Source organism: Castanea sativa, chromosome 5, assembly GCF_040712315.1.
Source record: "Castanea sativa cultivar Marrone di Chiusa Pesio chromosome 5, ASM4071231v1".
NCBI classification, from domain to species: domain Eukaryota; kingdom Viridiplantae; phylum Streptophyta; class Magnoliopsida; order Fagales; family Fagaceae; genus Castanea; species Castanea sativa.
This window is the reverse complement of record NC_134017.1, coordinates 58,163,618-58,176,563: the sequence shown is the minus strand read 5'-3', so window position 1 is coordinate 58,176,563 and position 12,946 is coordinate 58,163,618. Positions and strand designations below refer to the sequence as shown.

Sequence of the window (12,946 nt, the reverse complement as noted above, 5' to 3'; positions counted from 1 at the left end):
CATTGTCACTTCTTGTGTGTGAAATAAGGGAAAGGATCGTCCCGTGATTGTTGAAGTGGAGTTAATCCTTGAACACCCACTAGAGTTACAAGAGAGAGTTGATTCTACAAGGAACGATGTGGATCAATATAATTATCCCATTGTTGAATATACTAGTAGTGTTTCTCTGCCTGAATCTGAGGAGTCTATTTAGGATTCAAATAGCACCACGTAAGCTAATTTGTCTTTGGATATCACTGTGGAAAAGCCAAACTGCCAATCATCAACCACAAACAATTATCAAAATTACATTTCTAGAGATAGGGATGCTCTCCATTTCAAATTTAGGAGAAACCAAAATGAGAGCATAGTGGCTTCAGCTCTACTTTAGGAACAGAACTGGGATGTTTGTCAATGATATCACTACCACAGTATGGAGATATTTAGGTGGTGTGCTCTTGTTTTGGGAAATGGATCTAATTTTAATTTTGTTAGATTTTTATGTTTGAAGTTTTCACAGGGATGGGTGCTATTCATAGATTGATGTACATGACTTTGCATTTGTAAGCTTGAATTAACATTTGCAACAATCACATCATTGTTGTGGGGGGCGAAAAAGTTTCCTTTCCAACAAATGAGATTTATGTTAGGTTAGGGGCCTAAACCGAAACTCGATGATAGGCTTGATGCACGGCCCAAAGGCTATCGGTGAAGATCCAAATAATTCACTGTATTTTTATGCCATGGGCCTAGATTTGGACTTACAAGAACGACCCATAAACAATCCCTCTAGCAGACACGTCAGTGTGGTTAAAAAGCATACTGTACGAAATAGCCCTGTAGTAGAAGGTTTCTGCAGAAAATAACCCAACCGTAAAGTGCTTCTGTAGAAAATAACCCAGCCATAATACGTTTCTGCAGAAAAGAGTAACCCAGCTGTAAAGTGCTTCTGTAGAAAATGACCCAACCATAATATGTTTTTGTAGAAAAGAGTAACCTAGCTGTAAAGTGTTTCTGCAGAACATGACCCAGCCGTAATATGTTTTTGCATAAAAGAGTAACCCAGTAGTAAAGTAAAACGAAATGAACTTTAAGTATTTCATAGATTAAGGGAAACATCCATATTTTCAGAATCATTATCCGTTAGCTCTGGAGAAGAGTTTTCTAATACAATAATATGAGGGAAAAATTCTATGGTAACAGTTACATTGTAACCATCAATAGTAAATGAATAAGTAAATATCATGGGTTCCATAATAACAAATAATGAGGAAAGCTTAGTGTGAAATGAAGGGAGAGAGAGAGAGATCCCAGCTAGTGCAGCAAGACCATTATGGTGCCAAGGCATGCTCATGGATGTAGTATATATAATGAGTGGAGAGAGCCATTTGTGAGTAGTATGAGTAATAAGTGAGAGTATATAGCACGGCTGCTGGGAATTTCTGCTAGGGAGGAGCTGTATGTTTTTAAGTAGAGGTTTGAGAAGTGTTTTTGAGTTAGGAGTTGAGGAACTCAGTTTCTATGCTTGAAATCGAGAATTTTGTGACTTAGAACTTTGCTGGAGTTTAGAGAAGTAATAATAGCTGGGATTTTGACTTGGAATTAATGCTGATTGGCCTTGGCTAATAGGATTAAAGCATGCATTAGGCTAATGATCTTGGTTGTGCTGCTACTAGACTTAGAGCTCCCTAAGGCAGGTTGTATCCCCAAGCCAGGTGTCAACCTTGGAGCCTTTGCTGGGAACTCTGCTGGGATCCCCTTGGTGCCCTCCAAACCACATTTCCCTAAATTTTCCCATTAGGGGTTCATGTGCTTGGTCCATGAACCAGAAAATACACATTTTTAGCATGAAAAATGAGCTGATTTCAGCTTGTTTTAGGATCTTTAATGGCCTGGTCATGGCTGCCTTTGATGCTTGACCGAATGAGCTGAAGGTGAAAGAAGAGACAGTTGGGTGAAGCCTTTCAGCTTTCTGTCAAGTCAACTTCAGCTTTATGTCACATGAGAAATGATGAAATTTCAGCTTGTGAAGGAAGGGTTCAACCTCTGATGGACACATGTCCTGTTCTGACCCGATTGGACAAGTTGAAACCTGATGGTAGTGGGCTCCAGCTGTTGAATTGTGCAAAGTTTTGGTTGATTAGCTCACGTGAGCTTCAGCTGCTGGGATCTGAATATGGGTTGGGCTGATTCAGCTGGGCTTTATATTTTGAGCTTCTTTGGGCCTGATTATTGCTACAAAATGAAGAATTTTTCCATGGATGATATTCATGGGTTTTTATAAATTTTGTAAGAGAAGTATTTCTTGAAAGATGAGTATTTATATTTCCCATGAGTAAGGGATAAGTGTTAAGATAATTTTTGAGTCTTGTAAATATGTGCCAAATTAGTATTTGGGCTTTTGTAAAATAGTTGAAATAGTTGCTAAAATAATATTGGGTTTTATGAAATAGTTGCCAAATAATATTTGGGTTTTATGAAATAGTTGCCAATAATATTTGGGTTTCATGAAATAGTTGCCAAATAATATTTGGGCTTTTAGAAATAGTTGCCAAAATAATATTGAGCTTTTGGAAATAGTTGCCAAAATAACATTGGACTTTTAGAAATAGTTGCCAAAATAATATTGGGTTTTTAGAAATAGCTGCTAAAGTGACATTGGACTTTTAGAAATAGTTGCCAAAAATAATATTTGGGCTTTTAGAAATAGTTACCAAAGTGACATTGGACTTTTAGAAATAGTTGTCAAAAATAATATTTAAGCTTTTATGAAGTAGTGCCAAAATAATATTTGGGCTTTATAAAATAGTACAAAATTAGTATTTGGGCTTTGTAAAATAGTTGCCAAATTAGTATTTGGGCTTTGTTAAAATAGTTTGAGAGTTTTGTAAAAACATTACCGTGTAGCAACGAACTTTGTAAGATTGCCGTGTAGCAACGGGCTTAGAGATGCCGTGTAGTAATGGGCTTAGTAAGGTGCCGTGTAGTAACAGACTTAGAGGTGTCGTGTAGCAATGGGCTTAGAGGTGCCATGTAGCAACGGGCTTAGTAAGGTGCCGTGTAGAAACGGGCTAAGTAAAGGTGCCGTGTAGCAACGAGTTTAGAGGTGCCATGTAGCAACGAGTTTAGGAAGGTGCCGTGTAGCAACGGGCTTAGAAATGTGCCGTGTAGCAACGAGCTTAGTAAAGGTGCCGTGTAGCAACGGGTTTAGTAAGGTGCCTAATAAGGTGCCATGTAGCAAACGGGCTTAAAAAAGGGTTTTGTTTGGCTTTTTGGGTCTTGCCCATAAGTTAAATAAGTTTGGGCTCTTTTGTGGAGGAAGTATAATTTGTGGCCCAATGTTGGTAGCAAGGTGATGGGTATTTTTGTGAAAACCCAAGTTGGATAATATGTGGAATATAATGGGTAATATTTGTGAGAGAGCCCAAGGTAATTTGTAGGGCTTATATATAGGGAATATTGGTAGGAGCCCAATAATCATGGAGAATATTTAAGTAATATGTGAGAAATATTTATGTGGGCTTCAAAATAATTCTTGGGCTTGTGTGGGTATTTTTTGTGAGTGAGCTAAAGAAATTAGGGCCTGAAAATTTGTACCTCAACAATTGTCAAAACTTTTTTTTTTGTTTTTGTCAGTCTTATTCACTTGCTTTCAAATTATTGTTTTTTTTTTTTTTGTTAAATAGTGAAATTCTTGTTCCAAAGGCTTGTGGATTTAATGTTTCTCCATGTAGAAGTTGAGCTCTTCAATTTATCACAAGTTGCCTTTAGATCATTTCCACATTTATGCTACAAGATAGATTAGGGGCCTTTCATTTTTTTGCAATGGTGATAGTCTTGAGTTGTATTGGCACATGTGTGCCTTTTTCCTCCCATGAACCCACTTCGGCAGCACTGACACCATTGCAAAATACTTGAGATGGTCATAAATTGGTTATCAGTTCCATGGGGATCCCTGTCAAACTGCTCAAGGTCTTTTACATTTATCAGTCAAATTGATTATTCATTAGTTTTCCAAAGTCACCAACTGAACTACAGCACTGGATGTCAACTAACCAAGCTGTACTAAGCTCAAGTTCCATTGGTGCGGTGCATTGGTTTGTGAAATTCAAAGCAACCAATGAGGCCAAGAAAACCAAAATCGACAGAGATTGTAAAGATCTTAAATGGGATGACAGATAATGATAGAGATATGGAGATATGGGATGACAAAGTGTGCATATGCATACACACATATGCACACGCACACCCAATCCATGCATATGCATGCTTAGTGCATGTGCACGCATACCTCGAGTATGTGTATGCTGCTAGGGTTCTAGAATGTTTAGAAAGCAAAGCTTTTTGGATTAAAAATGGTGTGGAACAGATCCCACATTGTCTGGAAGGTGCCCCACACCCTATTTTACCACTATATAAAGCCATAAAAGGATTTTTTTCAAAGGGAGACGAATATACACAAGATTCACTAGAAAATAGTGAATCAAAGAATGAGTTTTTTTACAAAACATCCTCAAGTCAAATTTTACTTGGTTGGGATCTATTTTGGTCTTGTCCTTTAAGTTCTAAAGCTTACTGACCTATTGGTTTTGTTGTTGATTAGATTGACTGAGGGGAATGGTCAAATCAAGCTTTAGAGAGTTCTTGTGTTGAGGTAAAGGTTCTAACTTTGGCTTTTCACTTTCTTTATATTAGTTGTGTTATTTACTTGTTTCTTTGCTTTGATATGTTTGTGCTAGTTTAGGTTTGCTTTGTGTTTGTATTAGAAGCATGATAAGTTGCTAATTTTTATTATTTTCTTTGTTTTATGTAGTTTTCTTTTTTGGTTGCTAGGTTTGTGCTTCTAGGTGTGTATGTGCACATACATTTGGGATGCATATGCACACTTGTGCCCAGAAACCCTAACTCACTTCTCTTTGCTTTATTTGCTTTCTTTCACATGTTTTAGCCTCTATTTAGCTCTACTTTTCATATTCTTGAGCATATGTTCTTTTGCTTTGATTTGTTTTGCTTTGCTTTATCATTTAATTGAAAATTAGGGTTTTGATTGATTGAATACCATGAACCGGCATTAGAACATGGACATGCATTGATGCATAAGTGTTGTGTTACAGTAAGGTAAGTAAGATAAGTCATGCATAGATCACATGAACATGCATTTGAGTGTTTGAGTTGTTTAATATGCTTGGTTGAATACCATGATTGTTGATAATGTTTGGATGCTTTGGTATGCTTGTTCAACCCGCTCCATGATGTTGTTGCCCTTGGTGATGCATTTGCTTAATGCCATGATAGATGAATGCTAGGTTTGAGGGATGAGATGCCATGTTGATTGCTTTAGATGCATGTTAGAGTTCGTGTTTGAGTTAGAATAACATCTTTAAAAATCATTTAATGAGATTAAGATTGGAATATAATGAGTGAAGGCCGACCCTCGAGTCAGGTGGGGTTGGGTGCCTAATACCTTCTTATCTCCATACCTAAATTTCAGACACATGCTTTGTTAAAGATCAGTCCTTCGACAAGGGCGTTGTATTCATGGTTCTTAGATCTAATCTAGGTGGCAACTCCATTTACATCTTCTGCCATGGTAGGAATCCCAAAACAGAGCTCGCCGCGAGGGGCGCTTGCGCCCACAAGAGCAAGTGCCGCGTCTCAATCCAAATAATTTTGTGTAATTTTTCTCTTCAAATTAATAATATTCAGAAGTATTATTCAGTTTTTCTTTATGTTATTTTCATTATTATTGTGTTTGTACTAACACAATTAATAAGATAATTGATCCATATCAAATGGGGAAGATTGCTCCAAAGTGTTTTATGGTAACATTGACATTGCCACTTGTGTGCAAAATTGACCCGAACATCAACCCACCATGGGTGAAGTGCATGTATGCCTTGAGCATGCACTAGAGCTACAAAAGAGGGCAGATGCTACTGCTCGTGACTGTAACTATTTTTTTGATGAATATACTTGTACTGCTTCTTCGGGAGATGCTTCTCCATTTTTTTTTTTTTTGTGTTCATACAAAGCAAGTGACAATGAAAGGTATTTCATAGTCTATTTCAAAGCTATTCAAGACGTCTAGGAAGAGATGGTCAAATGAAACAAAACAATCTTATTCAGTTCTTCCCTGTCGTTGATTTTCGCCCCCTGATTTACTAATTAGTGAAGGAGCTATTGGCAAAGTATACAAGGGTTTTATTGATGACCATACCATAAACATTCCAAGAAATTATGCGCATTTCGAGACAAGTTTAGACGAGTTAACAAACGAGGTGGCATTGCTTTGCTAGCTACGCCACCCTAACCTCACCCTTCTCATCGGATATTGCCTCGATGAAGACATGCGGTTCCTTGTCTATGAATTCATTGTCAATGAAAACCTTGGCAACCACCTCTACGAACCCCATGGCCGTATCTGATGGGGGGAAGCTAGCTCCAGAGTGTTCCAAGTTATACATTGATATTGCCACTTCTTGAGTGCGAAATAAGGGGAAGTATCGTCCTGCGATCAATGAAGTGGAGTTAATCCTTGAACACGCACTGGAGCTACAAGAGAGAGGTGATGTTACGAGGAACGATGTGGATCAATATAATTATCCTATTATTGAATATATCGGTAGTGGTTCTCCACTTAAATCTAGGGAGTCTATTCAGGATTCAGATAGCACCACATAAGCTAATTTGTCTTTGGACACCACCATGGAAAACCCAAATGGCCAATCATTAACCGCAAACAATTATCAAAATGTCAAAATCACATTTCGGAGACAGGGATGCTCTCCATTTCAAAGTTAGGAGAAACCAAAATGAGAGCATAGTGGCTGAGTCGTTTTTGCACTACTTAACGAGCAGAACTTGGATGTTTGTCAGCGATTTGTGTGTGTGTGTGTGTGTGTGTGTGTGTGTGTGTGTGTTTGGTTAGTCTTATTCACTTGCTTTCAAATTACTGTTTATCTTGTTCCAAAGACCCGCAGATTCTCTATTTTTTCATGGAGAAGTTAAGCTCTGCAATTTATCACAAGTTGCCTTTAGATCATTTCCACATTTATGCTACAAGATAGATTAGGGGCCTTTCAAGATAGATTAGGGGCCTTTCATTTTTTGCAATTGTGATAGACTGATAGTTTTGAGTTGTATGGTACAAGTGTGCCTTTTTCGGCCCAAGAGTCAACTTTGATAGCACCAACACTATGTAATTGCCTTTATGCTGCAAAATATTTGAGATGGTCATAAATTGGTTCAGTATTTTACCATGGGATCCTTGCTTGATCATTCATCAAACTGCTCAAGGTCTTTTACGTTTATCAGTTAAATTGATTATTCATCAATTTTCCAAAGTCACCGACTGAACTATAGTGCTGGATGTCAACTAACCAAGCTGTACCAAGCGCAAGTACCATTATTGTAGTGCATCTATTTGTGAATTTCAAGAGCAACCAAAAAGACCAAGAAAATGTGTGTGTGTATATATATATATATATTTTTTTTATGACATCGAACCTAAACAAGGAAGAGGATTCCCTTGAACCACCTCTTGGACTAAACCATAGATATATGACCTCAACTGCCAAAAGGCCAGAACCATGTATTAACTATTGAGTAATCCTAGAGAATTTCTAATTGAATTGAACCAACTCATTTCAAAATTCAAACAAGTAAACTGCACCTTGGTCGGTGAAATAATAAAAAAATAAAAATAGAGAACGAAACGGAAAGAGAAAAACAAAGAATGAATAGAAAACTAGAATAGAAAAAACGAAATGATAGATGCGTGTTGGGCATGAAGGCAAGAGATTAGGATGTTTGACTGCTTGGGAGGAAAAATTGGTTTATTAGAACTTTTGAACCTACTATTGAATCGATATCATATTTTTTAAATATCTTTTTCTAAACATAAACATCAATCCGGACCCATAACTTTGGAAACTGGCTAAAATCAGTGGTTCAATTTGGGAGTTTTTTTTGGTTTGCTTGGTGTCACCCGTTTCTATTTCAAAGTGATAAAATCACTACATTGAATCTGCTCTTCTCTGGGTCAAAGCCGCCACTTTCCAGTCCCATTGAATCCGACAATTCTCTCGTCGTCAAGCTCTAGGTGTACAACCGAAGCGTCAATGGAAGCTATTTCACAGTATATTTCAAAGTTATTCAGGATGTCCAGGAAGAGGGCAAAACAATCTTTACTTCTTCCAGAGGGATTATGCCGGAAATTTTCACTCTCTGAGATCAAGATAGCTACCAATAACTTCGATGAAGATTCAGTAATTGGTGAGGGAGCTTTTGGCAAAATATATAAGGGATTTATTAGTGACTGTACCGTAAACATTGCAATAAAGCGTTGTAGTTTGATGTCATGACAAGGTTTCAAAGAGTTTGGGACCGAGGTACTGTTCCTTTGCCAGCTACGCCACCCTAACCTCGTCAATCTCATCGGATATTGTATTAAAGAACAAGAGATGATACTAGTCTACGAGTTCATAGCAAATGGATCCCTCATGAAACACCTCCTGTACCAGGACCAGGATGATCCCCTCCCATGGAAACAAAGACTACAGATTTGCATTGGGGTGGCGCGTGTACTGCACTACCTTCACACTGGGGTGAAGCATACTACCATCCACCGTAATGTGAAGTCAAGCAACATTTTGTTGGACAAGAACTAGGAGGCCAAGTTGACAGATTTCGGCTTGTGCAAGATGTGTCCTCCAAGCTTGTCAAAGGCTTTAATCAGGGTTGATTCTGAAGTGAAGGGCACTTTTGGATACGTAGATCCTGCTTATTTACGAACGGGTCAGCTGACCGATAAATCTGACGTCTACGGTTTGGGTGTGGTACTGTTTGAAGTACTCTGTACGAAAATAACAGTGAACATGAAATTCGAGAGCGAACAGCAGAGTCTGGCCGTCTGGGCTCCAAAATGTGTAGAAGATGGAACCATTAATCAGATGATTGATCCGTATCTGATAGGCAAGATAGCTCTAGTGTGTTTCAAGATATACGTGAACATTGCAACTTCTTGCGTCTAAGAAGACAATATGGAACGTCCCACGATTGGTGAAGTGGAGGTAGGCCTTGAACACACGCTGGAGCTGCAAGAGTGTGCAGATTCTGCTATGAGTAAGGATGATTCAATATAATTTACCTATCCCATTGTAAATATACTTGTAGTGCTTCTATTCAGGGTTGATTCAAAATCCATTTCAATTTTAGGAGTAACCAAAAGAAGTGCACAGTGACTGAGAATGGGATGTTTGTCAGTGATATTACTGCCACGGTATGGAGGTCTTCTTTTGGAGTGATTTTTTCTTTGAGTTTGGAAATGGGTCTGAATTTAGTTTTGTTAGATATGTTCTATTGTAGTTACATACTTAGATCAAGTTTTCACGGTGATGGATGCTACACAATATTCATAGATTGATATTGTAGCTGACTTTCTTTGTATTTTGTAAGCTTGAATTAACTACCACAATAATCATAACGTTGTTGACTGTTTGTTGTATAACTATATGACTTGGAAAAGGCCTCTTAAAGTCTTATTCACTTACTTTTCAACGGTTGCTTTTTCTGAAAATCTTGTTTCAAAGATAACGTATTCTCATTTCTCTGTTATTTCATGGAAAAGTTGAGCCTTGAATTTGTCACAAGTTTCATTTAGAGTCCGTTTGGATAGAATTTATTATTGAAAATTAAAAATTAAAAATATTGTAGCAAAATAATTTTTAAAGGTATGAATAGTATCATGGAACCTATTTTTAATATTTGTTTTGAATAAAGTACATGTGGGTCCCATGAACAGTGCATAAACAGTGCTGAACAGTACACACTGTCGGTAAAATTTGAAACATGAATAATGCAAGAGAAGAGAGTCAAATTTTATGGCTAAAAAAAAGCTGAAAATACAAACGCATAGATGTGGACGCCAATCCAAACAGATACTTAGATCAATTCCACATTTATGTTGCAAGATAGGTAAAGTGGCCTTTGCACTACAAGAAACTTAACCTGTTTTTACCCTTTTTTTTCGAAGGTTCCCTAAAGCTTGTCCAAACAAACACTAATGTGGCATACTTGGCTGACCACTACTAGACTTATTGAGGAGCTTTAAAATAAGTTAACGCAACTCTTGAAATAAGTTTCTCACCATTGAAATAAGTATTGGAAAATAGGTCGGGAACACCTGCAAGTTTTAGCTCTTAAAATTTTTAAAGGTTTTACAAATAATCCCTTGAAACAAGATTGGAAAACAAAAACCCGTTCAAACTTCTAAGATATCAAAGTATTTAGGCTCTTCCTCTCTTATATATTCTCTTTGATTTCTTTTTCATTCGATTGCTCTCTCTCTCTCTCTCTCTCTCTCTCTCTCTCTAGTGATTGCTCTCTCTCTCTAGCAATCGCTCTCTCTAGCATTTTCTCTACAAAAATTTTGGTGTGCTAAGATGAATCAAAGTGTGCGGGAATCTTTGATCAGAGGAAGGAATATTCTGGCGAGGTCAGCGGCACTGACTGTAGTACTTTCTATCACTACCTCCAACAAATCTTCTGATGGTATTTTTTTTAAAAAAATTACTCATTATTCGTTAAATTCGTATCATGATTTACGCAACACAATAGTATTGATTGAATATTATGCATTGCTTTTGTTGCTGTCTTTGTTTTTATTGATTGAATGTGGCAATAAGGGTTTGGTTTTGGTGTGTGATTTAGGGTTCAATTTTGGTGATATAGGCTTTGGTGTTTGATTTATAAACTTCACTCTGTAGCTGAATTTTTATAATTTAACAGCTTAACAAGCTATAGATGGAGTAATGTTGGTAAAAGTTAAGGACTACATAAAATGATCTAACTCTTTTTGCAATTCTATATTCAATTAATGCAAAATTATTGTTTGGAAATGATTACCAAGAAATTCCTTCATTTTCTTGTTGATTCAAGTGCGAAATTATTGTTTCATTTTGTTAGGTTTTCTTTTTATTCTAGAGTGATCAAGCATTGCACTCTGTCTCAGGTCTGTCCCTTCTCTATCTCTCTTTTTAATAATTTTTTGGTGTTGAATTAATATTTTTTAGTTAGATTCAGGTAGGTTAATTTTTGGAGGTTTATTAGTGATGTTATCATATTTCTTGAAGTGAAGAAGTTAATTCTTATAATTAATGTGTTCTTCTTGTTTTTGTTTTTGAGGCTGGATGATGAATTTTGCAAATTAAGTTTCTATTTTAGTGGTATTAGACTTTTTTGGTTTTTTTTTTTATTATTTTTTTGTGATTGACTTGTTGTGGAGTTATAATCACTGGCTACATTCTGTAATATTTAATTTCTGCAAGACAATCCTTATTTTTTGAAATTCAGTCTGTTTAGGGTGTCCCATAGTTTTTCGAGATGTAATTTTTCTTTCCTTTGATAAGATGTAAATCTGTAATGTATATGAAACCATGAACTGAGGTTTCTTTAGATGAATTGGTTGATGAGGTTTCTCTAGATAAATTGACCATGTTAGTTCCATTGTTGAGATTGCGAAACTGGTCTACTTAACGCATTCTGTTGATGAAATTTCTTCTTCAATGAATTTGAATCTATGGTTGTTGTTACAATTACAGTTACTCATAAAAATAAATTCAGTCCAATTTGTGGTTGCTGTTATAATTTGACTTTGACATCTTTACTTATTTTGTTTTGGTTATTGTTACCTCACCTGATAGAAGTGAAGATAAAATTGTGATTATATTTGTCATTGAGGTATATATCTCTCTGTTTCTTCCACCCCCTATCAAATCTATCTCTTTGTTTTTGTTTGTTTTCTTTCATATCTTCCATTGGATTTTTCTAAACAAAATTCTAGAGAAAATTTTATTGGTGGACTGACATAATGTGCTTTGCGTCTTGATCATTTTGAAGTAATAATATTGAATTTTATATAATAATAAGCCCTGTCTTGTTTGTAGTTTTGAACACAATAAATATCATTTTCTAGATTATGTGCATCCCTTGCATTGGCTTGAATTAACTTTGGCAATAATCTCTGTAAAAGGCAAGGTAAAGGTGTCACACATCTGTTTTCCTACGTTGTCAACAATTTTTTTGTGTTTGGTCAGTCTTATTTATGACCAAGCTGTACCAAGCTCAAGTTCCATTGGTGCAGTGCATCAATTTGTGAATTTCAGAGCAACCAAAGAGGTCAAGAAAACCAAGATCGGCAAAGATTGCAAAGATCTAAAATGGGATGATAGATATTGATGGAGATGCAATGGGACGGTGATCTCTGGTGACTGGATGTGAATGGAAAGGGAAGAGCAGAGAAAATCAGTTCACAAAAGGTAAGGGAGAAAAAAGAAATAGATGAACAGAAAAGGGAAATATAAATAAATAAATAAACATTTTGTGACCTAGAACCTTAACAAGGTAGGAGGGGTGAATTTTTTTTCCATTTAACTTTATTATTAGAAGAATTTTGTTAGTTGACAAGCTGGGAAAGAAAGTGGAAAACTAGCATCTCTAGTTTTTAAAACTCAAGTTCGATAGCAAATCGAGTTTTAAAAACTCGAGTTCCTGACTTTTGATTCAGTGACGTGGATAAAAATTCCACGTGGAACTCGAGTCTTAGAGACTCGAGTTCCAGTGCGTACTGACCGTGCAAGGAGAGGAAGTGATCCACAAAGAAGAAGAAAACAAAAAAGAAGAAAACGGAGAAGAAGAAAAAAAAAAAGAGAGGAAGAAGACCTAAAAAAAACTATCTGTAACCTCTCAAATTTCATTCAATTTTATCTCTCTTCCATAGCTTTTTCTTTCAAATCATTCACATCTTTATAAGTTGTGTGTAATTTGTTCAAATCGTTTGCTTAGTGATGGAGATCGTGAACTGTACCGTAGATCGACGATCGGGATGTGCTTGATGGAGACTGGGTTTGTGTGTGTCGTGGGTCTTCTTCTTTGCTGTGGATCTTTTTCTTCTTTCTTTCTTTCTACT

At 36.5% G+C, this 12,946-nt stretch overlaps 1 pseudogene; it reads left to right on the top strand.

Annotated features, from left to right (window-relative positions):
• Window positions 1-7,912: 7,912 nt before the first annotated feature.
• Window positions 7,913-9,011, top strand: LOC142637480 (receptor-like protein kinase FERONIA; annotated as a pseudogene).
• The last annotated feature ends 3,935 nt before the right edge of the window (window positions 9,012-12,946 follow it).